At 36.3% G+C, this 23,650-nt stretch overlaps 1 protein-coding gene across 3 annotated transcripts in view; it reads right to left on the bottom strand.

The window, feature by feature from the left end:
- ELF1 (E74 like ETS transcription factor 1) overlaps nt 1-23,650 on the bottom strand; it is a 106,834-nt gene that overhangs the window by 68,402 nt on the left and 14,782 nt on the right. The window contains exon 1 of one of the 3 annotated variants that reach the window (XM_007085356.3): nt 13,210-13,552. The exons of 1 other annotated variant lie outside the window; for it this stretch is intronic. The gene's annotated coding sequence lies outside the window, so the exon portion shown is untranslated. Of the gene's footprint in view, nt 1-13,209; nt 13,553-23,650 lie in introns of those variants that run through there. One more of the 3 variants, XM_007085355.3, reaches the window with a different exon arrangement.

The raw sequence follows: 23,650 nt of genomic DNA, 5'->3' as shown, positions 1-23,650 counted from the left end.
TTCTCAAAAAGTGAATTCTTACTGCTTCAAGTCACGTTAAGCAAACTTCCAATTAATTACAACTAAAACAGAGATGCTTAATTTTCATCATGCCAAATTGCCTTCCAAACCAATAATTCTTAAGAACCACCTCAGTTCATCACTCATATGCCTCAATCTATAAAGTTCTGGGTGCAATGCAGCCATCTTCTCCATTCATATTGGTCAATTCTTACCTTACCACAACTACATTTCACCAAGATTCAGTGCTATTCCTTTCTAGGTCAATGTTCAAAATGACTCAATATTTTACTGCACATAAACCCATCCTGAGCTTCCTGTCACCTCTCTTTCCTAAACAAAGCTTAGTATGCACTTAATAGTAAACTTCAAGCATGGAGCCATGCTCCTGAAGTAACATTTATTAAATGACTGGCTTGGAAAACAATTTCTTTCTTACCCAGTATTTTTCAGTGGAAGGATGTAGTTCATTCTTCTCAAGAGTGTACGAGTTATTAGTGTCTTCTTAGCATGTCTTTAGTACATTGCTGCTCTTACTTATAAATAAATGTATTACCTCAACCGTCCCCAGTATTTAGGAATAAATGCTCTCGGAACCACAAGGGAAGTATCCATTTCCTTACACATTAGTTCCTTTCCCACAGCCTGTGACTCTGTCTGATGCTTGGTCAATCACCCTAAATGGTGGGAAGTCTCATAGCATCTAAGAACCTATCATCCACCACCTTCTCAAAAATCAAATATGCTAACAATGGTGTGCAACTGTTTGATTGTAACAAGGGCAAGAATGTGTTACGCTTTCCCTTTCAGTTTATTCCTCAGACTAAGAGGCTGTAAATTATTCTATAATACACAAATTTGTCTCTGATCCACAGATCAAAGGATCAAACAGAACATCTAGTGTAGAAAGTTCATATCATAAAACATTTTCAGTAAGGTTATTTACAAAATAAATCATCTGTTTCTAAATGCAAGCTGTTTCAAACTGTCTCTCAAATTAAAACACACATAACATTAATTTTAATTACTCTAATTTAAATCTAAAATGTTTACATTAATTTTCTTTAGGCTTTAATATATAAGTGTTTTGTGTGGTGTATTTTAAACTTTACATATATAGTACCATATCATATATATTCTCCTAGTATACTTTAATAGATGTAAGATACAAATTTCTGAATAAACACAAAGATTATTTGAAAGAAATTTTAAACATTAAACAGTCTTGACTTCGTGCTTAGAAAAGTATTATTACTGAAGACAAGTCATGGTTATTAGGCTTCCATTATAACAAAGAGAAAGATCTAAGATCTACAAAGCAGCCTACCTTCAATGATGCCTCTCACGAAAAGTGTTCTTTCTGCAGAACACAGGTCACCATAAGACAACCATGTGTGGAGATCTTAAACAAGAAGCCTGGGGCCGGGGGGCGGGGGGGGGGGGGGCATCTAACAGTAACAGTTTCTGACAGCTTAAAGGCTACACCCTCCACTACTGACAGTGATGGTTCCACCGGCATGAATATGTTATATCAACTGCAATGAGAAAATCTCTGGCTATGTTTGTTTTCAGAAACTTACGTCTTTAATTCACTCTGAAGCTGAATAATACACAGCAACTCAAAGTTCTCCCAATTAAGAACACATTAAGAAAATGTAAATCAGAAAATGCCAATGAGGAAGTGAATCTACATGAAGAAGTGAATTTGAAGGCATATTTCACCTCTTTCCATAAACCATATAAAAATGATTGATACTGATATTGATCCTTTTATATTGAAAATTAAACTCAGAGTTACTACACAGAAACCCCTTGGACAGAAGAGAAGCCAGCAACTGCCTTCTTGGCCTTTTAATTTCCCCTTTATTAATCACAAAATCACCAATTAAAGGAAAATGTTGCGGGTCAGGATCGATACTTTCACTTTCTTCAAGAAATGTTGATTTCCTCATTAGAGAAGTACCCAACATAGAAAAATACTGTATAATCGGCTTTTATTTGACATAAACTTTCACAAATTTAAATTCTATCATAGAACTGTGTAGAAGAATCATCCCTTAGTTAACTAATCCCCATTTCTGGACTCTTGGACTATTTCTAAAGTTGCCATATTACAGTGCTTCCCAAAATGTACTTCTCAGAGCCACAGACGATTCATAAACCTTTTCAGAAAGTTCACGAGGTCAAAACTATTTTCAGACTAACACTAGGGTATTATATGCCTTTTTGCACCATGTTCACATTTACAACTAATAGTGCAAAAGCAAAGGTGGATGTAACTGTTAGTGCCTTAGCATGAAGCAGGGCTAGGTTACCAAACCACACTAGTCATTATAAAAGAAGCCAGTTTCACTTAAGAATATCCTTGACAAAGAGTAAAAATAATTTCTTAAATCTCAAACATTAAATACATGCCTTTTTAATGATAAAATAGGAAGTATGCATAAAGTGCTTCTGTCAAATTCTAAATAGAATGGTTGTCTTGAGAAAAAATACTAATTATTTGAGTTGTGAGCTAAACTAGCTGCTTTTTTTCATGGAATGCCATTTTTACTTGAAAGAATTACTCATTATTCATAATTGGATATTTGGCAGACATGTTCCCAAAAATGAATAAAGTGACCCTGTCACTTCAAGGAAAACAACAGCATTTGTCACCAATGATAACATGTGAGCTTTCAGAAGTGCCTAGATGGCTCAGTCAGTTAAGCGTCCGATTTTGGCTCAGGTCAAGATCTCTCCGGGTTTGTGACTTTGAGCCCCGCACCAGCCCGCTCTGCTGTCAGCACAGAACCTGCTTCTCATCCTCTGTCCCTCCATGTCTTTGCACCTCCCTGACCTGTGCTCTCTCAAAAATAAAATGTTAAAAAAAAAAAAAAAAAAAAAAAAAAAAAAAAAAAAACATGAGCTTTGAACTGAAAATCAGAATTTTGGAAAATTTATATCCACTACTTTGGGCTTATTAGCTTTTCCAATACTTAAAAAGACTTTTTGATAAGATACGTTTTTTTTTTTTTTCTTTTTTTAATGTTTACTTTTGAGAGAGACAGAGCAGGAGAGGGCAGAAAGAGAGGGAGACACAGAATCCCAAAAAGGCTCCAGGCTCAGAAATGTCAGCACACAGCCCAATGCAGGGCTCAAACTCACAAACAGTGAAATCATGACCTGAACCAAAGTCGGACGCACAGACCAACTGAGCCACCCAAGTGCCCCTGGTATTTTTTTTTTTTAATGTTTATTTTTCAAAGAGAGGGAGAGGGAGAGACAGTATGAGTTGGGGAGAGGCAGAGAGAGAAGGAAATATAGAATCTGAAGCAGGATCCAGGCTCCAAGCTGTAAGCACAGAGCTCCACGCTGTCCACACAGAGCCTCACAAGGGGCTCGAACTCAAGAACCATGAGATGATAACCTGAGCTGAAGTTGGATGCTTAACCAACTCAGCCACCCAGGCACCCCATAAGATTGGTACAGTATTAAAGAACGTGATTCTTAGGGGTACCTGAGTGGCTCACTCAGTTAAGCATCCCACTCTTGATTTTGGCTCAGCTCATGATCTTACAGTTCATTAGTTTGAGCCCTGTGACAAACTCTGCACTAACAGTGCATAGCCTACTTGGGATTCTCACCCTCCCTCTCTCTCTGTCCCTCCCCTGCTTGTGCTCAAAATAAACATTAAAAAAATATGTCAACATTTGGAATACTCAGTTGACCAATGAATGTTACAAAATCTTGCTTAGGAAAATATTAATTCATTCAAAGTGCAAGGCAGACAAACGGACTTCAATGTTACAGAGGACAAAAAGTTCATTGATAGGGTTTCAGAGTCCCTTGCACCTTTAGGAGACTATCATTTGTTGAGTTTTAGTGTAGTATCCACTACACAGTAGTGTAGTAGAAGAAATCCACAATCATCTGAAGCAGCTATAAAATACATTTCCCTTTTCCAAGCAGACATCTAAAGTAGGCCAAATTTTCTGCACGTTGTTCAACCAAAGGAACATACTGCAACAGATTTAATGTAGAAGCAGATATGAAAATCTAGCTGTCTTCTGTTAGGCCAAAGATTAAAGATTTGCATTTCTTCCCATACAGCTTTTGTTTTTGAAAACATAGTTGTCTGTTATAAAAATAATTAAGTTAACATGTAATGAGTTTATTATTTTAAGAAATTAATGTACCAATATTTATTTTAAAAATTGCTTAATGTTTATTGAATTTTGAGAGAGAGAGAGACAGAGACAGAGTGTGAGCAGAGGAAGGGCAGAGAGAGAGGGAGACACAGAATCTGAAGCAGGCTCCAAGCTCCGAGCTGTCAGCACAGAGCCAAATGTGGGGCTTGAACTTCCAAACTGTGAGATCATGACTTGAGCCAAAGTTGGACACTCAACCAAATGAGCTACCCAGGCACCCCAATATATCGATATTTTTAAATTGTGCTTTCTTTTTAAAATTATTTTTTCTTTAATGTGTATTTACTTTTGAGAGACAGAGAGAGAGTGTGTGTGTGTGTGTGTGTGTGTGTGCGCGCGCGCAGGGGAGGGAGGGAGGGAGGGAGGGAGGGGGGGAGGGAGGGAGGGAGGGAGGGAGGGAGAGAGAGAGAGAGAGTCTGAAGCAGGCTCCAAGCTCTGAGCTGTCAGCACAGAGCATGACATGGGGCTCAAACTCCCAAACTGCAAGTCATGACTTGAGCCAAAGTTGGATGCTTAACTGACTGAGGCACCCAGGTGCCCTGTGTTTTAATTTCTAATACTGGTAAATACTGATGAATGTAACTCACATGAATAAGAGCTCTTTGTGATCCTCCATTATTTTTAAGAGTATAAAGAAAACAAATTTTGAGAAGATATAAAGTATAAAACTTGTAAACTGCTACACTATTAAAACCAGTGGTTCAAATATCTTCAGAGCTTACTCTGTGTTCCCATCCTTAAATTTTCTTTAAGACAGAGTCCTACAACTGAGATTATGTCAAAACATTTGATATACGTCAATTGCTCTCCAGAAGGTTTTTCAGTTAATACTTCTATCACTAGAATACACGCAAACACATTTCATGGTGTTCTCACCATTCTGCAATACTTTAATTTTTTGTCAGTATGATAGGCAAAAAAGGTAATTTCATTTAATTTGCATTGCTTTACTACGATGTAATATTTTAACATTAAACATAATATTTAAACATAAGTGTAATTAAATATACATTACATATTTATATAATCACTATAATTAATACCTTCTAATGTATTACATATAAGTAACTTAATACCCCAATTTTAGTAACTTTTGCTGTCGTTGTAAAAAGAACTTGGAGGGGCACAAATAAATATATGGTAAAAGTGATCACCTAAGATCTTCATCATTGGGGAAAAAACCTCCAAACTGATGTTTTTATTTTAGTTCTGGTCTAGAACACTTGTAATTTTTTTTTAACTCTGATTTAATTTATGTAAAACTCTCCTTTATTATTAATAGGAAAAAGGACTAAATCAAATGCTGTAAGCATCAGTGATCTATTAAATTACTCACTCTTAGGCAAGTTACTTAACCATAGTTTCCTAAATTAAATTTAAGAATGGAGGGAAAAATCTGTAAGAATGGTATTTAAGCCACCGGTTGCAATCATGCAACATTCTTTTAGTGTCAAGATCCATTTATACTCTTAAAAGTTACTGAGGACCACAAAGAGCTTTTGTTTCCATGGGTTATATCTGTCAATATACAAATTCTTTACAAGGATGGGCTATTATTTATTAAATGCCTTTTACAGAGATCCTCTCTCAGAAGAATACTATATTGAAAAGAAAACTCTGGGATACAGTTTTTCCCCAGTAAAATAAAGCATTTGAAAATTAAGTTCTAGTATGCTTTCTTCATCTCTGTATATCCCAAAAAACACTTTGAGGACCACTAATCTAATCTATTTGTAACTTTTTCTAATCTTTGTATACATTGGAATACATCTTAAATGGGTGTTAATTAATAGAACATAATTCATGAATAAATTTTCTATGTTTTATTCATGGATATATTCCGTAGCATCAAGAATAATGCCTGGGTTGCTTAGTCGGTTGAGAGTCTAACTTTGACTCAGGTCATGATCTCATGGTTCATGAGTTTGAGCCCTGCATGGGGCTCTCTGCTGTCACTGTAGAGCATGCTTCAGATCCCCCATCCCCTTCCCTTTACCACCCCTCCCCCCCACTCACTCTCTTTTTCAACACTAAATAATTAAAAAAAAAAAAAAAAAAAAAAAAAAAAGAATCCTTCTGAACCATAAAATCCTGTGACTTCTAATTTCATTTGGCTTTTTTTGTCCCTGCCACTACTTATACATACACTGTGGGAAATATCTTAGAAAAGAGAGCCAAGAGATGATTATGAAAGCAAAAACCTGGATTAAGATCTATGTTTTCACTTTTTTATAGCAATTCCTACAATTATATTATTAAATTTCAGAACCCTTACATAGAGAATCCACGTCAATTTTATAACAACAAAAAAACCCACTAAAGATACAGGAAATGCTACCATTATAATAAGGATTTTAAGGAAGCCAGATGAAACATCCATTATGTCAATAAATCTGGCTAGATGCAAAAATTTAGGGTATTAGTTCATCAGTGTCAATTAGTACTCTACCAACTGTGTGTTTTATGAATCTTTTCGTTCTGAAATGTGTTTTTGAATATTTGAATGTGGGATGGTTCTAAATATTAAATTATTTCTGGCAAACTATAGTTCCAACTTGTTAATGGATCTCAGCTGGAAGTTATCCATGAGAAGTATGTCTAGGGCCATCTTGTTAGCTGTATGGGATAGACACAGTCTTATGTAACTTAGTTCTGAATCTAGCTAATCATTCAGTGAAGCAGGAAGTTAATATTTTTTATGATGTAGATAGAGCTTATTCACCATTTTTAAAAATTACCTTCTAAAAATAAAAAAAATCTAAAAAATTAAAAAATAAAAATCGACTTCTCATCAAATGAACATTATTTCTCAGTTATTTATAAATGTGGGACAAAAATAACTACCCCTTAGACAGGAAAATTTATTATGAAATAGCTTTATACTAATATCTTACCATATTCTGCTTCAGATTCTTAAGAGAAAAAAAGGCCACATAGAGCTAAAGACTCCTATATATCCCCTCTCTAATCTCATTTTATCCCTCCCAACTATCCTAAATTTGATGTTGTCCCTATCTGTCCAATTTTTATACCTTTAATACATATGTATCAATAATCATATTGTTTTTATGTATATAACTGGGACCATATTATATCTATTGTGTTAAAATTTTAATTCAAAATTGTTTGAAATAACTCCAGTTAATAAATGACAGGCACGGTAAACTGTTTAGTGGTCAAATATATTGATGTCTGCAACATACTCTGAAATGCATCAATTGCCCATCTGTTTAGGGTCCTCAAGGATTTTATCCCCCAGGACAATACACCATAGTAAGTAAGATGCTGAATGGGTAAGAAGGCATCAATGGCAGGCATCTGTTGCTAGGAAAGATAATGAAGAACTCTAAATGATCTTAAACTATCCATTCTCTCCATACTTTTTGTAAACTTCTCTCATACCTCAGTGTGATGATACCGCCTTAGAGAACTCTTGCACATATGTTCCACAAACCATGTTCAAGAATGTTTCCAAACTAGAAATAATCTAATGTCATCAATAAGAAAGAGTGAATACATTCTGGTCTGGACAGACAATGGAATATAACATGGCAATTAAAATTAATTAAAATAATCTCACAGAGTTGAATGAAAGAAGCAAGTCACTACAGAATATATATGGTGTGATTCCATTTACATGCAGTTCAAAGGGGTAAAAGTATAATGAAAAAAGTCAGGACAGTAATTATTTTTAAGGAGAAACAAACATGGGACAGGAGTGGGGGACTTCTAACATAATGAGCCCATTTCTTAACCTAGGTTGTGATATGGGTAAACACTTTGCAATTATATTTAAACAGTACATGTTTTATACATTCTCCTACATGCACATTTCAGTTAAAAAAAAAAAAAAAGAAAATGAATCGCTCCATTACAATACTAAGCTTCCATTTAGTATTTTGATGTAAAAAAATAAGATTCACACAAACTAACAGTTATTAATTCAACACCTCATATTTATAGTTTTACTGTAAAATTTGTTTCACTGTTCATGACTGTTTTTTCTAAAACACAGAAAATAACCAATTTCCTTTAATTTAAATGTTTTAAAGTATACAATTCTGCATAAATACAAGGCCCTATATGACTGGGCATCCATCAGATAATGAACTTCACATGATGTTTTACCTTGTAAAATCATACTAGTTCCTGTTACATTGAAGAACTTCTACTATAAGAGTAAAAGGCTGGACAAGGATAGATCCAAGAAAATAAATGTTTTAAAAAACCCCAAAACTTCTCTAAGAAGTGGCTGCCTCTGAGGAGCAGGACTGAGAATGGTAAGGGGGAGAGGAGGGAGGCTGCTTTTCATTACAGGCTCGCTGTAAAACACGGACACGAAAAAGAGCTGACACCCTACTATTCATCAATTAAAAAAGCAAATGAAAGAAAAGATAGCTGAATTCCTATAGCAGGGAGAGAATGAAAGTGAAAACAGAAGTTTAGGAAGAGTCTTCTCATGATAATGGTGTTAATTCAGATATTTATAACTGGAAGAGAGGAAATCAAAATGCTTCTGCAGAGAAATTTATACGACCAAAGATCTGCTGCGTAATTTCTTTCTATCCACCAACAGAGCAATTAGCAAATGAGTTACATTTTTGTAAAGGGTGAAATGCTTAGACACTTGTAGTATAGATCAAGAGCTACTTTTACTATAGTATACAGACCATCTGAGAAAACACAAAGATAGATATGAGATGAAAAACTTTCTCTTAAGTAAGTTCTTACACTAATGGGAGAAAGAGACTACTCCAACAGTTGAAAACTGTCGTAATCATTTCAGTTGACTCAATGAGATTACTAATTCAATTTCTACCATCCAAATGAAGCAGCTGCTAAGCAAAGGAACAAAATATTCTAGCCAAACAATGGAAGCAATAATTATTTTCACACCATTCAACTAATGGACTGTTCTTCACAACCTTACAAGAGTCTGTGAATACCTTTGTCTCATTAGGTGGGATGTAATGTAAGATAAAGCCTACAAATATGCAATCAGTGATAGAGTTAAATGTCCAAAGAAACCTCGATCATGTCCAAGCATCACACGGTATTAAAAATAAATAAATAAATAAATAAATAAATAAACAAACAAACCTCCTTACCAGACTCAAACAACTGTAAATAATAATAGTGTATTTCCCAGGACAGATTTTCAAACGCTGTAAATGCTACCCTAAATCAGGAAGGGATGTTTTGCCTAGAACCCCAAGGATCAGGGAATGGAGATGCCATGAAACACCAAGTGGAACTAAAAAAAACTAACACTGAGAAAGCAATGGTTTACTGAGATAAAAAATAGGTTAATTACATTTGAAAAAAAATAGTTCAATTATTTACTGTGGTCAATATAGCAGTGGGTTTGGGAGCAGAAGGAGAAGCAGAATTAGAGAAGCAGAAAAAGGGAAAGCCACAAAGTTGACAGACACAGAACAGCAAAAAATGGAATAAAGAAAGAAAAAACTGGGCGAGGGAGAAGAGGGTAAATAAGTTATAATACTGATAATAAACTACTCCAGCCACTTTCTTTACTTAGCAGAGGCTGTGGCCTTCAAAATATCACTGGTGCTTGAAAATTCAAATATTAAAATGCTAAGTAACTGCTCTTCCTAAACATGTACTTTTTCTGTAAGTGTGGCCTACAAGCACTTGCACCGCAATCATTTAGGGTAATTATTACAAATGCAAACTGATAAGCCAAACCCTAGGCCTAATGAATCAGAATCTCAGGAGTTGAAGCCAGGTGATTCTCTATTACACCAAAGGTTGAAATTACTGGTTTAAAACATATACTACCAAGTAGATTTTCATTTTTTTCTTTGGTTAGGAAGTGCCGACACCAGACAGACTACGCTGAGGGCCACATGCCTTTTAAAGATTTGCCACCCCTAACTTTAGCAGAATTTGCCCAACTGAGTAGCTAAGGGTTTGATGCAGCAAATAGTAACTGTTTACTAATATGTGCTTGGTAGTTTTGTCAAAGGTTCCAAAAGACAAAAAAATAAAACATTTCTCACCTCAAAGAGCTTACATTCTCATTCTTATTGGTGAAGGCACTCCCCTTAAGCTAGGCAAATGCTACTCAGTCTTCAATACTAACAATTCCTAAAGATCCATATACTTCCCTATTTTAAGTTGCAGTCATGTTTTCACCTTTAGGCAAATAGTCTGAACCTGAATTTAACTTCTTGGTGGCTTGGTTCCATTCTTATCTTACCGATGTTACCACACCCTGTTTTTCCAGTAAGAATCTAAGTTTGTGAGGAGAGAGCCTATGTTTTCTAGCTGTTTCTGTGCTCTCTGTTGCTTAGGACAATGAAAACCACCTTGTGGAGGGTCTGATATCGCACTGGGTTAGAGGACTTGGAGACGTAGGAGATGCAACAGTTACATGCAAAGTGATTTAAAAAACCAAATTTCAGACCTAAAGAAAGGCAGATCGAAAGTAAATTTCAACCATTCCAATAAAATACATCAAAAAGTTAACAAAGATTTTGTATTCCCCATTAGTTTCTTAAAGTGCCTAGTATGTATAGTCAACTCTCAAAGGAGGAGAGAAGATAGGACAAACAAATGGAATGAGATTACTAATTCTGGAAAGGTTCAGTTCAAGAGGAGTGTAATGTTAAAGTTTAGAGACTTGTAGACTTTGTAAACTTATATGCAGGGTTTTACACACACATACACTTTAATATAACAAGGCATCATATTAAACAGTATTTGCCCTCCTAAAAGAACAAGAGATAAAACTAAAGCAGAAATAAACCTGTCTGGCTCTGAAGTTCAAAGTAAATTCCCAAATCCTCATAATTCCATCCCCCTGGATTCATCTTAAATATGCAATGACACGAACAATGCTTCTTCAACTATGAAAAAATGCTAATAATGAAAAAAAAAAGCTGTTGTAGAAATTAAACAAATGCATCATCTTTTCTCTGATGAAAAAACAAACTAGTTGGAACACATTTTCAAGATCATTGGTTAATTCATTTGGTACATCTTATTACCAAACTTATCACCAAGCAACTTAATTAAGGTTTTATTTACTCTTAAGGAAACACAGATCATTTCAAACAAAGCATCACTTGTTAGTGTGGACTAGCATGAGCAGCTCTGGGCTGGAAGCCCTGCCATTAGGCACTGCACAACCTTGAGCGAGTCACAAGACCTCTTTGGGCCACTGTTTCTTCATCTATACAAGTGAGGCAGCTGAATGATCTTCAGTGTTTTTCAGTGCTTAAGTTCTTTAAATGGGTAATTCTAAGTTTCATTCTGATGACTCGATCTACACTTATATTCAACCTTATGAAAGGAAAACAGTGGGAAGAAGACTGCTAAGTAAATCTTTCTGGCCTTCCCTTGCTTCCACGTTTTTTTTTTTTTTTCCTTCCCTTGTCCTTGAAGCCCCACTTCAGTCTTCTTCACATAATAGGAAACTGAAATATATGATCAGTATCTATTTTATTTATACCAGCTGCTTAATTTTAAGAAACTAAATCCTTCTACTTCCCTTTAATAAATAAAATCTTATTTAGTTGTTTGTCCCTAGATTTTTCTCTCATGGGTCACTGGCTTTTAAAAACTTAAAAGAAAAAAAAAAGCCAAAAGTTTCCTTAGATTTTTCACACAGACCAGACTAGAAGTAAATACAGGCTCTACTTACTCAAAGGCTGACTAAACCAGCAAGATGCAAACAAAGATGATAGCAAATGGCTCAGAGCTGAATTGGTAAAATGTCTGCTATGTCTTTCCTGCAAAACCACAAAACTGAGACCTGTTAATATAAAAACCCTTTCCAAGAGTATGAAGTAGTAACTAACTGCCTTTCTATCTTCCCTTTCAGCAGATAGGCCTTTAAGCACTTAGAAAGTCAGTAACAGCAAATTTCCAAAGAACTAGCTAAACATCATTATAGTCAATAATATATGACTTAAGTTTTATTTCCAAATATTTTATTCATAATCCCTACATATTCAAATTTTACTTGCATTCAAATTTTAATTTCATAAATAACTTTCGTAAGTAAAATACTACTTCACTCAGCTTCTCAGAGGACCTAGAACTTGAAGGCACACCAGAATATACACTAGCCAAAATTTCGTAATTTCAATGATGATAAATATTCCAGGAAAAGACTAAGCAATCTTTTCTTTCACACAAAAGGTATTACTTTTTTTCTTCAAAACAAGCAAATTTTAACAACAACAGTATAGAGGGAAGGCCAATATTCTTTACTTTTTCTTTACACACAAATTGAAATACTACATGCCTCCTCAGAAGCCAGACATGCATCTAAGGTTGTTTCTCAGAATAAGTTTCCAGTGTGAATTATAAAACTTTATTATTTTTTTCTGATACTAAATGAACTGGTCTACTCTTTCTTCCTCTTTATTTAATAGTCACTTTTACTTATTATCTATCTAAATGGCTTCATTTTCCTTAAACTTCTATTTAGTTTTCAAAAATTAATGTTATAATTTCATTAATTTAAGAAAAAAGAGGAAAGAACAGTCAATGAGCAATACCTATGACCGAGTTGTCTCCAAACCTCCCTTTAACCAAAATGCCAAAACAACACCACTGCCTCGGAATTTTTTTCTTAACATCCGTATCACACACGCATAGTACATGAATTTACTTAATTGTAACTTTCTAGCTATCCCACAAATACAACTGGATTTTTTTTTAAATGAACACTTGACTGGTTTGTTTTGTAGTATGAAAAAGAAAGAAAAATCTCCTTTATTCTCAAGTCATACAGGGGGCAAACAAAGAAAACAAGTTATGTAAAATATAAAAAAAATGCTTTTCTAAGAAGATCTAAAACTTTCCAGAATTTGAATGCTTTGTTTCCCCCTAGCAGTTAAGTGCAATCAGGCATGTGACTGACTACACACATTTTTTTCAGAGAGTTAAAGAACACATTCAGCCATGTTCTTCGACAGGTAAGAACCACCCTCCGTTTATCAGCTCATGAAACAGACAGAAGCAAACACACAAACTCATAACAAGTTACCTTCAAATATTCTCGTTCTCTTTTTGTCCTTTGGGCTTGAAAATAAAAAGCAATCCGGCAAGTTTTATGCTGTTAAAATGGCTCCTGTAGATTGGGGAAGTGGTGTCTGTGCTTCAGCCTATGAGTCATACATGAAACTAAGTGTTTCTAAGGGAGGCACGCCCATGTTGCTGTGGACCCAATTATTCTGCTAGGTCAAACATGCAAATCTACAGGTAAAAACAGAGGAGAAGTACAGAAAAAGGAGAGACAGAGAGCCAAGGAGCAAGATCTACCTTGATTAAACCATTATTCAGCTCATGTTAATTACCATAATTTAACATTAACAATAAAATAGAACTCAGGATCTACACAGAAACAAAATTAAAACCGTATGTTGTTTTACAAAATAAAATCTCAACTTTTAAAAATTATATTAATATATCAAGTAAATAAAACTATGAAAAGAAAAAAAATGTGGGAGGGAATGGAAGGGAGACAGCAAATTTTCTGGCTTTTAGTGTGACAATGGACTGGTGAGTCTAACCAGGCTACTCATTAACCCTTACATGAAAGGGGTACATTGCTATGTAATCTGGAAAAGCTAGCCAACTGCAGTATCAGATGCAGATTTACAAGTCCACTAAACATAAAATCTAGAAAATTCAAAGTTCAGTAGAAAAATAAGTGTGAATTAACCTGGTTTATAAATTTTTTTAAGAATTCAGGGTTAGAAAGGAGCTAAAGTCTAATATAGCAAAATGATTTTAAATAGTATCGCAAGCTTGATAAAACTCTATTTTAAACAGATTACCAATGCAATCACGGTTCATGATTCTATGCTCCCAATTGATAGCCACCGTTTTCTTTACCAAAATATTCCACAAATAAAAACGTACTATGTGCCAGGCACCCTGCTGCACCATACATGGTGACCCTAAGGTGCCAACAAACGATGTGGACAGTGAAGTTTTGCTCTCCAGGTCATCGTACATCTAACAAGGTGCCCAAGCAGCTGAGATGTTAGTGCACTACTTACCCTGTCCCCTGGGTGAATATTATTCTAAGAGTGTAAATTGATCAAAATGGCTTGAAAGCATTAAGCACTCTCAAAAGTGCTTTACATGACAAAGTACTACTCACTAGACTTCATCTTAATATTTTACAAAAAGTAAATAGGATTTGGCAAAGTTTTCTGCTTCAGTTAATTACTTGGAAGTAATCATTTTGTCTTACTAGAGGCGCAGCTGAGAGGACAAGCTGTCACTGACTTAGACAGGAACTTCACAAACTGCAACAGAACAGAATGGTTGTGAACCAACTTTCTGCCCATTAAGTGCCTATTTATTCCATTCTACTGAACTCTGTTTGGTTTACCTTTTTACTAAGATAATCCCCATGGTTTAACAAATTATTAATAAAAAATTATGCTAAAAAGAAAAACACATCACTTCTTCTGCCGTCAAATATCATATTTATCTTACGTTAGAGCTCATTTATTTAGAATGACTGTTTGGAGCCCCAAAACCAAGAAAAAAGGCCCTCTGAGCAGTCACAGGAGATGTTCACTGTAAAACCCCTAAGTCGTTTCCTAAAGCTGAAATTTATTTTAGACCATATCCATGTAAGCCCAATAATTTGATAATCTTTTACCTAATTAGAAATGAAGTTATAGGGGTGTGAAAGAGGGAATAGTGAAAGGATGATGTCACAACAAACAAATGACAGAGTGGAAAGTGGAAAGTGAGAGAAGACTAAAACAAAAACCTACAAAAATCACAAATAAATATAACTTTAAAAGTCCTGGCATCTAAAGCCATCATATAAGGTAAGTTCTACACACTCCTTGAGTGTATCGCCAAACAGTAAATGCCTTGAAGTCAACATTATTATAAAAGACAAAGTGAGAAAAATGTGTGTGTGTGTGTGTGTGTGTGTGTGTGTGTGAGAGAGAGAGAGAGAGAGAGAGAGAGAGAGAGAGAGAGAGAGAGAGGGAGGGAAATCTTTTATGGTGTATGGATACCTAAAAGGAGAAACTTCTGCTATTGAGAACATCCATTTATATAAAGCACCTCATTACTTGATAATGGCAGACATGTGGAAAGTAATTTAAAAGAAGTACTTTTCACCACCGGTATGTAGAAGTAAGAGACATAAAGTGAAAATAAGTACCCTTCTTCAATAGCAACAAATATCTGAGCTATTCCTAGGGAGAAGATTCCAGAGTTTCTGCTACAAATATATTGCCCCTTTGCTGGTGTCCCTATAAGCATTGTTTTACCACCTATAGAAACTAGATCCTGGTTATATTCACAACCCCAAGAAATCAATCACCACAGAAAAAACAAGTTGGCAAACAGTTCAGCACAGGTTCTAGAGTCACTCTTCTTGGGTGCAAATCCCAGCTATGCTACCTATCTGCTGTGTGATCCTGGGCAATATTTAACAGTAGTGTGCCTAACTTTTTTGTTTGTGATTTAGGCTAATAACACCTACCTCAGAGGACTAAAATGAGCATTAAAACCAATGAATGTACTACTACGCTTAATATAAAAAATTTTTACAACTTAAAAATAAGAAAACAAACTAGCCTTTAAAATTGTCAAACAGGTCTGAATAGACATTTCACCAAAAAGAGATACAGATGGCAGAGAAAGACAGCAAAAAATCTCAACGTCCTTACTCAACAGGAAAATGCAAATTAAAGCCACAGTACCCATGTACATCAACAGAATAACTTAAAAAAAAAAAAAAAAAAACAAAATACCAAGTGCTAGGGAGGATGTACAGCAACTTCAACTTTCACATGCAAAGTTGGGAATGCAAAATGGTACAGCCTACTTGGAAAACCATTTAGCAGTTTCTTGTAAACATATACTTATTATACAATCCAGCAGACTCAATCCTAAATATATGCCTAAGGGAAAGGAAAATATATGTCTATTAAAAACAAAAACAAAACCTTCTACTGGGATGCCTCAGTGGCTCAATCAGTTAAGCATCTGACTCTTGATTTCAGCTCGGGTCATGATATCACAGTTGGTGGGATTGAGCCCCACATTAGACTCTCTCCCTCTCTCAAAAATAAATGAATATTTAAAATAACAACAAAAACTTCTACTTAAATATTTATAGAAATTTTATTCAGAATTACCAAATCCTGGAAACCCAAATGTCCATCAACTGGAGAACGGTTAAACACATTGTGGTACATCCATACAACGGGATGTTATTAGCAGTAACTTTCGAAATACAGCTACCACATGGATAAATCTAAAAGCATTAGGGAGTGAAATAAGCCAAACTCAAAATATATACTATATGACTCCACTTACACGATGTTCTGGAAAAGGCAAAACAAAAAGGGCAGAATTCCTATCAGTGGCTGCCAGGGGTTAGGAATGAGGGGAGGAGACTGACTACAAAGGGGAACAAGAAAACCGTTTGGAGTGATGGAAGCATTCTGTATAGGGATTGTGGTATTGGTTCTATGACCTATATATGTTGTCAAAAATCATAGAACTGTACAACTAAATAGGGCAAATTGCACTGTACATAAAAAATAGCTCAATAAACCTGACTTCAAAAAGAAACTAGTTCATGTGTAATACAGTTATTAATATTGAACTGAGCACTAAGTAAACACTTTATAAACATTAACTTATTATTATGCTTCTTAGTAGAAGCAATCAGTATCAAATAGTTCAGGATGAGAAAGGTTAAGTCTTTAAACTTTTATATAAATAAAATGTGGCATCTTAGGCTTCTGATGCAAATATATTATACTTGTACATACAGTTGATGTCTATTTCTATAATTAGATCTCTATCAAGTCAGTATATACCTTAATATAAAGCTATCATGGCTACTTGGAGGAATTTTCAGCATTTATATTTGAACTATTAGTTTAGCAAGATTAGGTCAATTAAATGAATTGAATGCAGCTAAAGTTAGGACACTGTAAATTTCTTTCTTTAAAATACAACTTATAAAAAGAATTTACAATGCAAGCAAGGACTCTCTTCTTTCCTTTCATTGTTACTGCTTCTCTTTGAACTCAAATGTGAAAAATCCCAGTATCTGAAAATATTAAACAGTCTCATGCTCATATCTAGAATACCTGGGCTTTAAAAAAAGGCTTGCTCTGAATCTGTCCCCTCATTCAGGAGCCAACAGGAGAGATGGAAGAAGCATGCAAAGATCAAATCATTAAAATGATAAATGACCAAAATCACTACTCTCTACTACTTATTTTTTTAAGTTTATTTATTTTGCGAGTGAGAGAGAGCACAAGTGGGGAGGGGCGCAGAGACAGAGAAAGAGAGAGAGAGAGACAGAGAGAGAGAATCCCAGGTAGGCTCCAAACTGTCAGTGCAGAGCCTGAGGCAGGGCTCAAATTCACAAACTGTGAGATCATGACTTGAGCCAAAGTCAGGTGCTTAACTGAGCACCCCAGGCACCTGTCTCCACTATTTAAATATAAAAAAAAAATTTTTTTTTAAGACTGGGATTCAGTGTTCTAAATATTTCAGTGGGAAAGGATTCTCAAAGTATAATCCCAGGTTCTGAACAACATGTAGCATTTCCAAATGTGACCTTAAATGTCAAACATAGTTAATTCTCTATCATCTATCACTAGTGGGTTAAAACAAGGCTTCCTTTCCTGTTTCTGCACCCATTATTAAGTAGGACATATCCATAAGGAACATTCTCCTGGACAAGCATCTGTGTGTTTTAAAAGGCACACCAAAGTCAAAAGGGGCCATCGCAGCGCCTGGGTGGCTCAGTGGATTGAATGCTGACTTCAGCTCAGGTCATGATCTCACGGTTAGTGAGTTCAAGCCCACTGTCAGGCTCTGTGCCTATAGCTCAGAGCCTGGAGCCTGCTTTGGATTCTGTGTCTCCCTCTTTCTCTGTTCCTCCCCTACTTATACTCTGTCTCTGTCTCTGAAAAATAAACATTAAAAAAAATTTTTTTTAAGAAGGGAATCAGGCTTTGGCTGGTTTTGTTTACTAATGTATTCCTATCATTAAGACAGGGCCCAACACACAGCAGAAACTCAGAGACATGAATAAATAACTTTTCTAAAACAGTTCATTAAAGGAAAATTATAGCATATCAGGATTTTACTGCGCATTCAAATATTTTTTAAAGACATGATTTGGCCCATAATTTGATACTGCAAAATTCATGTACCTACCTGTGTTATAAGATTCCATCGTAGGTACTATTTTGGATGTTGTTCTTTCCCTTCTTGTCAAAAACAACCCAAGAATTGATTTACAATTATATTTTTTATGATGCTCCCAGGTAATATTCTGACTGCAATCTCAAATTTCATATAGATGTATCTTTTATACATGATGTGATATATCTTTTAATCTCTTTTGATTAAATTTTAAATTCAATGTTAAAGACAATGTGTCCTTTACTTCAGTGGATTGTAACCAGGGATCTACCTGTGAATTACCTAAAGGAGCTTCATGCCTACTGTTGGAAACAGACTGAATAATGTGGGTAGAAGCCATGCTTCTGAGCACCTCTGCTCTACTGCTCTGCAGCCTTACTATCTAATGTAGTTAGTGGTCTTCACACAGCAGTCACTCAAAAAGATGCTTGTTCCCTTACTATTCAATAATTTCTAAATGTCGTGGAGAGGAAATCCTCTATTTTTTACATTGAGTTTAGAGTGAAACTTAAGATCCTCCTTTGCTACTGCATCATACTGTAGGAAAAATAATATCGCAACAACATCCTAACTGTCCCTTTTCCTACCACCAACTACCTATTTCCAATTCACCTTTCACTCTGCTATCACAGAATCTTCCTTTAAAAAACACTATGTGAAGTGATGTGATTATCAACTCATGACTGAAAAAAAAGAAACTAACAAACTTTGATTCCCCCAAAATAAAATAACCTAGACTACCTACCATGGTTTTCAAACTTTTGTTACACAGTTGAATTCTTACAAAAATCTTCAAGGAACTGAGATACTACATACATTTAAGTCTTTGTTGTTTTCAGAAAGTCTAAAATTACCAATCCTATCCAAACTCATTTTAAAAATAGGGAAAGGAGGGGTGCCTGGGTGGCTCAGTTGGTTAAGCCTGACTTTGGCTCAGGTGATGATCTTGTGGTTTGTGTGTCCAAGCCCTGTGTCAGGCTCTGTGATGACAGCTTGGAGTCTGCTTCGGATTCTGTGTCTCCCTCTCTCTCTGCACCCCCCCCCCCATTGTACTCTGTCTCTCCCTCTCTCAAAAATAAATAAACATTAAAATTTTTTTAATTAAAAAAATAAAAATCGGGAAAGGAGATAACTGACTTGCCCAATGTCAAGTTCATGACTGATCTGAGGTACTCCTAGGTATCCACTCATTTAACATTTACTGAGCATCTACTATGTGCCAGGCACTCTTCCAGGCCCTTGCTACATAGCAGTGAACAAAGGAGACACACTGTTGGTAAATGATCCCTCCCCACATGGCACTTATATTCTAGTAAGGGACAAACATTATGGACTAAATACAGAGCACGTCAATTATAAATAAAAGATAAAATACACATATGCTAGTGATAAGGACAAAGAAGGAAAAAAACACAATAGCAAAGAGGAGAATAGAACATTTTAGACTAGCTAGGGAGGATTTACTTTTGCCATGTCACCTTTGCATAAAGACTTCTAGCCATGTAGACATATCTAAGAAAGAACATTCTAGACAGAGAAAGCCTGTGCAAAGACTCTAACAGGGAGCTTAACTGATACGTTTAAGGAAAGCAAGGAGGCCAGTGTGGGTCAAGTAGAGAAAATAAGAAGAGTAAGAGGAGGAGAAGAGTACTAGGAACTAGTGGAGAGCCTCACTGTTTAGAGACTTAATAGTTGGAGAGTTTTCAGCATATGAGTCATAAGATTTGACCGCTGTGATGAAAACACACTGCAAAGGGGCAAGGAAGGAAGCGAGGAGAAGCTAATGCAATAATCCAAAGAGGATAATGACTAAAACAAAGGAGGCAGCATAAGAGGAAGATCTGACTCAATTATGGATGTTTTTGAGGAATACCCAATGAAATTTCTGAATGGACGGAAGTAGTTGGTGGGGAAAGAAAGGCTTCAAAACTCCATTTCTGGCAACTGAAAGACTGCTGTTGCCCAAACTGAGCCAGGAAAGACTACAGATGATGACGGTTTGGGGTATGGAAACATCAGGAGCTCAGTTTTAAACTCATTAAGTTTGAGATGTTCATCAGCTCTCCAAGTGGACATGTCAAATTGGACAGATTGCCTTGGAGTTGCAGACATAGTCCTAAGGCCAAGGGAAGGGATATGGGCTAGGTATAGAAATTGTAGTCATTAACATATATACAATAATAAAGCTACAGGTAGAAAAGGTAAGGACGACAGACCTCTGGGACACTCCAATATTGAGAGGTAGAGGAGAGGAGGTAAAGTTAGCAGAGAAGGCTGAGAAGGAGTATCCAAAAATATCGCAGGAAAACAAGGCAAATATGGTATTACCCTGGAATTTGAGTAAAAGTGTTTCCAAAAGAAGGGATTGAGCAACTGTGCCAAATGCTGATGACATATCAAATAAAATGATGTCTGAGAAAAAAATGGCAGTTGAATTTAGCAACATGAACGTCACTGTTAATTTTTTTTTTTCTGATGTTTTAATTTATTTTTTAAGACAGAGAAAGCATGAGCTGGGGAGGGGCAGAGAGAGAGGGAGACAGGAATCGAAGCAGGTTCTGCACTGACAGCAGAGAGCTTGATGCGGGGCTCAAACCCATGAGTTGTGAGATCATGACCTGAGCTGAAGTCAAGATGCTTAGCTAACTGAGCCACCCAGGCGCCCCACATCACTGTTAACTTTGTTTTCATGCTATGATAGAAAAAAAAAAAAAGATAAGTAAAACATCAGATTACAGGGAATTTAACAGAGATTGAAAGGTGAGAAACTGTTGTGAATGAGTCAAGAACAGATCTGAGAGGGGAAGGGAGGGCTTCTTTAAGAAAGGCAGTGACAGGGGCGCCTGGGTGGCTCAGTCAGTTAAGCGTCTGACTTCAGCTCAGGTCACGATCTCATGGTCTGTGAGTTCGAGCCCCGCCTCAGGCTCTGGGCTGATGGCTCAGAGCCTGGAGCTTGCTTCCGATTCTGTGTCTCCCTCTCTCTCTCTGCCCCTCCCCTGTTCATGCTCTGTCTCTCTCTGTCTCAAAAATAAATAAATGTTAAAAAAAAAAAAAAGAAAGGCAGTGACATTTCTATTGCCAAGAACATTCCATTTTGTATTGCAGTTAATTTTGTACAAGTCTATCTATACATCGATAAACTGGTAACCCATTCAAGAGCAGGAACCATACCCTGCAGCTTGTACGACCGACTGTGACTGTGGACAGAAGTTTGAAGATTGGAGAACAAAAATCACAACCAGGCTACATTTAAGAAATAAGTCTCCTGGGGTGCCCGGGTGGCTCAGTCGGTTGAGCATCCAGCTCTTGATTTTGTCTCAGGTGAGGATCTCACCGTTCGTGGGATGGAGCCCAACACCAAGCTCTGCGCTGGCACACAGTCTGCTTAAGATTCTCTCCCTCTCTCTGCCCCTCTCCTGCTCTCTCAAATATAAATAAATAAATTTAAAAAAATAAAGAAGTCTCCTCATCAAAATTTTACTTAACTGAATACATAAAATTACCAGATATTCAGAATAACTGGAAATTTTTATAATTACCCCCAAAATTCAATTACATTTATGTCAGTTCACTAATAAGATATTTTTAAAAACACAAGAAACCCGATACCAATATTTTGGAAACTTTTTTTTTTTAATCCTATGGCAGGAGAATATTTAAGCAAATGGGCTTTTAGCACAAGTTCAAAAAACTTGTCTCTAATACCCCAAACCTCCATGCTCTTTAAAAAGAGAAAGAAAAGAAAAAGACATCTTTTGCCATTAGTAAAGTTTAAGATTATGGTAGAAAGCAAACCTCTTGGGGTGCCTGGGTGACTCAGTCAGTTGAGCATCCAACTTCAGTTCAGATCATGATCTCACTGTTTGTGGCCTCGAGCCCTGTGTCGGGCTCTGTGCTGACAGCTCAGAGCCTGGAGCCTACTTCAGATTCTGTGTTTCCCTCCCTCTCTCTCTCTCTGCCCTTCTGCTTGTGCACGCTCTCACTCTCTCAAAAATAAATAAGAATAAATATAAAAAAAAGTAAAATTAAACAATTTGTTTAAAACCCAAAAGTCCAAAAAGTCATTACTCCAGTCCCTGACCATGAGAGAATAGAAGACAAAAGACAAAATCAATCTGAGGGACATTCTACAAAATATCTGCCTGATAGTCTGAAAATGTCAGTCAAAAAAAAAAAAAAAGACAAGAAACCATCAGAGATTTGAGAGAATTAAGAAGACACAACAATTAAATGCAGGGCAGCTGGGTGGCTCAGTCATTAAGCATCTGACTTCGGCTCAGGTCATGATCTCACAGTGAGTTCAAGTACCACATAGGGTGAGCTTGAGCCCTGCTTCGCGTGAGCCCCACTTCGGGTGAGCCCCGCTTCTCCCCTTTCTCCCCCCACCCCTCGCTCACTTGCACCCCCTCTCTCAAAAAAACAAAGACAACTAAGTGCAACACATCCTGGAACAGAAAAAAGACATCAGTAGAAAAACTATGAAAAATCCTAATAAGGTTTATAGTATTCTACCAATCTTAGTTTCTTAGGTTTCTGGGTTTTGTTTTGAGAGCAAACATGGGGGAGGGGCAGATGGAGAGGGGGAGAGACAGAATCTTAAGCAGGCTCCACACTCAGCAAGTATTCTGACTCCTAGCTGGATCTCTCAACCATCAGATCATGACCTTAGCCGAAATCAAGAGTTGGATGCTCAACCATCTGAGCCACTCAGGCGCCCCTTGATTTCTTAGTTTTGATAGCTGTAATGTGATTGTGTATGACATTAACATTAGTAGAAGCTGGATGAAGAACATAGAGAAGCTCTGTACTATTTATGCAATTCTTCTGTAAGCCTAGAATCACTTCAAAATAGGTTTAAAAAGATTAAATACCAGAAAAAGTAAGGTTTGCAATAATTTCATGAAGCAAAAATAGGTTATTTCTCTTCCAGAAACCAACCAATGCCATCCTGCATATTTTCATTCCCTCAGTGTAAGTTTAACTACCTAGTCTAGTTTGTACCTACATTAAGATAATATATGTTATCTGAAAGGGATAAAAGATTGTACCATAAATGATATAACTTATTAGCTATGCTCACTTCCAGTATATATGTTTATACCTTTAAAAACTGTATCAACATTTGATTTCCCAATTCAAGAATGATGCTTTTTAAAAAAGGAATTTCAGGGGCGCCTGGGTGGCGCAGTCGGTTAAGCGTCCGACTTCAGCCAGGTCACAATCTCGCGGTCCGTGAGTTCGAGCCCCGCGTCAGGCTCTGGGCTGATGGCTCG

Source organism: Panthera tigris, chromosome A1 (assembly GCF_018350195.1).
Source record: "Panthera tigris isolate Pti1 chromosome A1, P.tigris_Pti1_mat1.1, whole genome shotgun sequence".
Classification (NCBI taxonomy): domain Eukaryota; kingdom Metazoa; phylum Chordata; class Mammalia; order Carnivora; family Felidae; genus Panthera; species Panthera tigris.
Note: the sequence above shows the minus strand (reverse complement) of the source record. Positions and strands in the feature narration are given on the sequence as shown.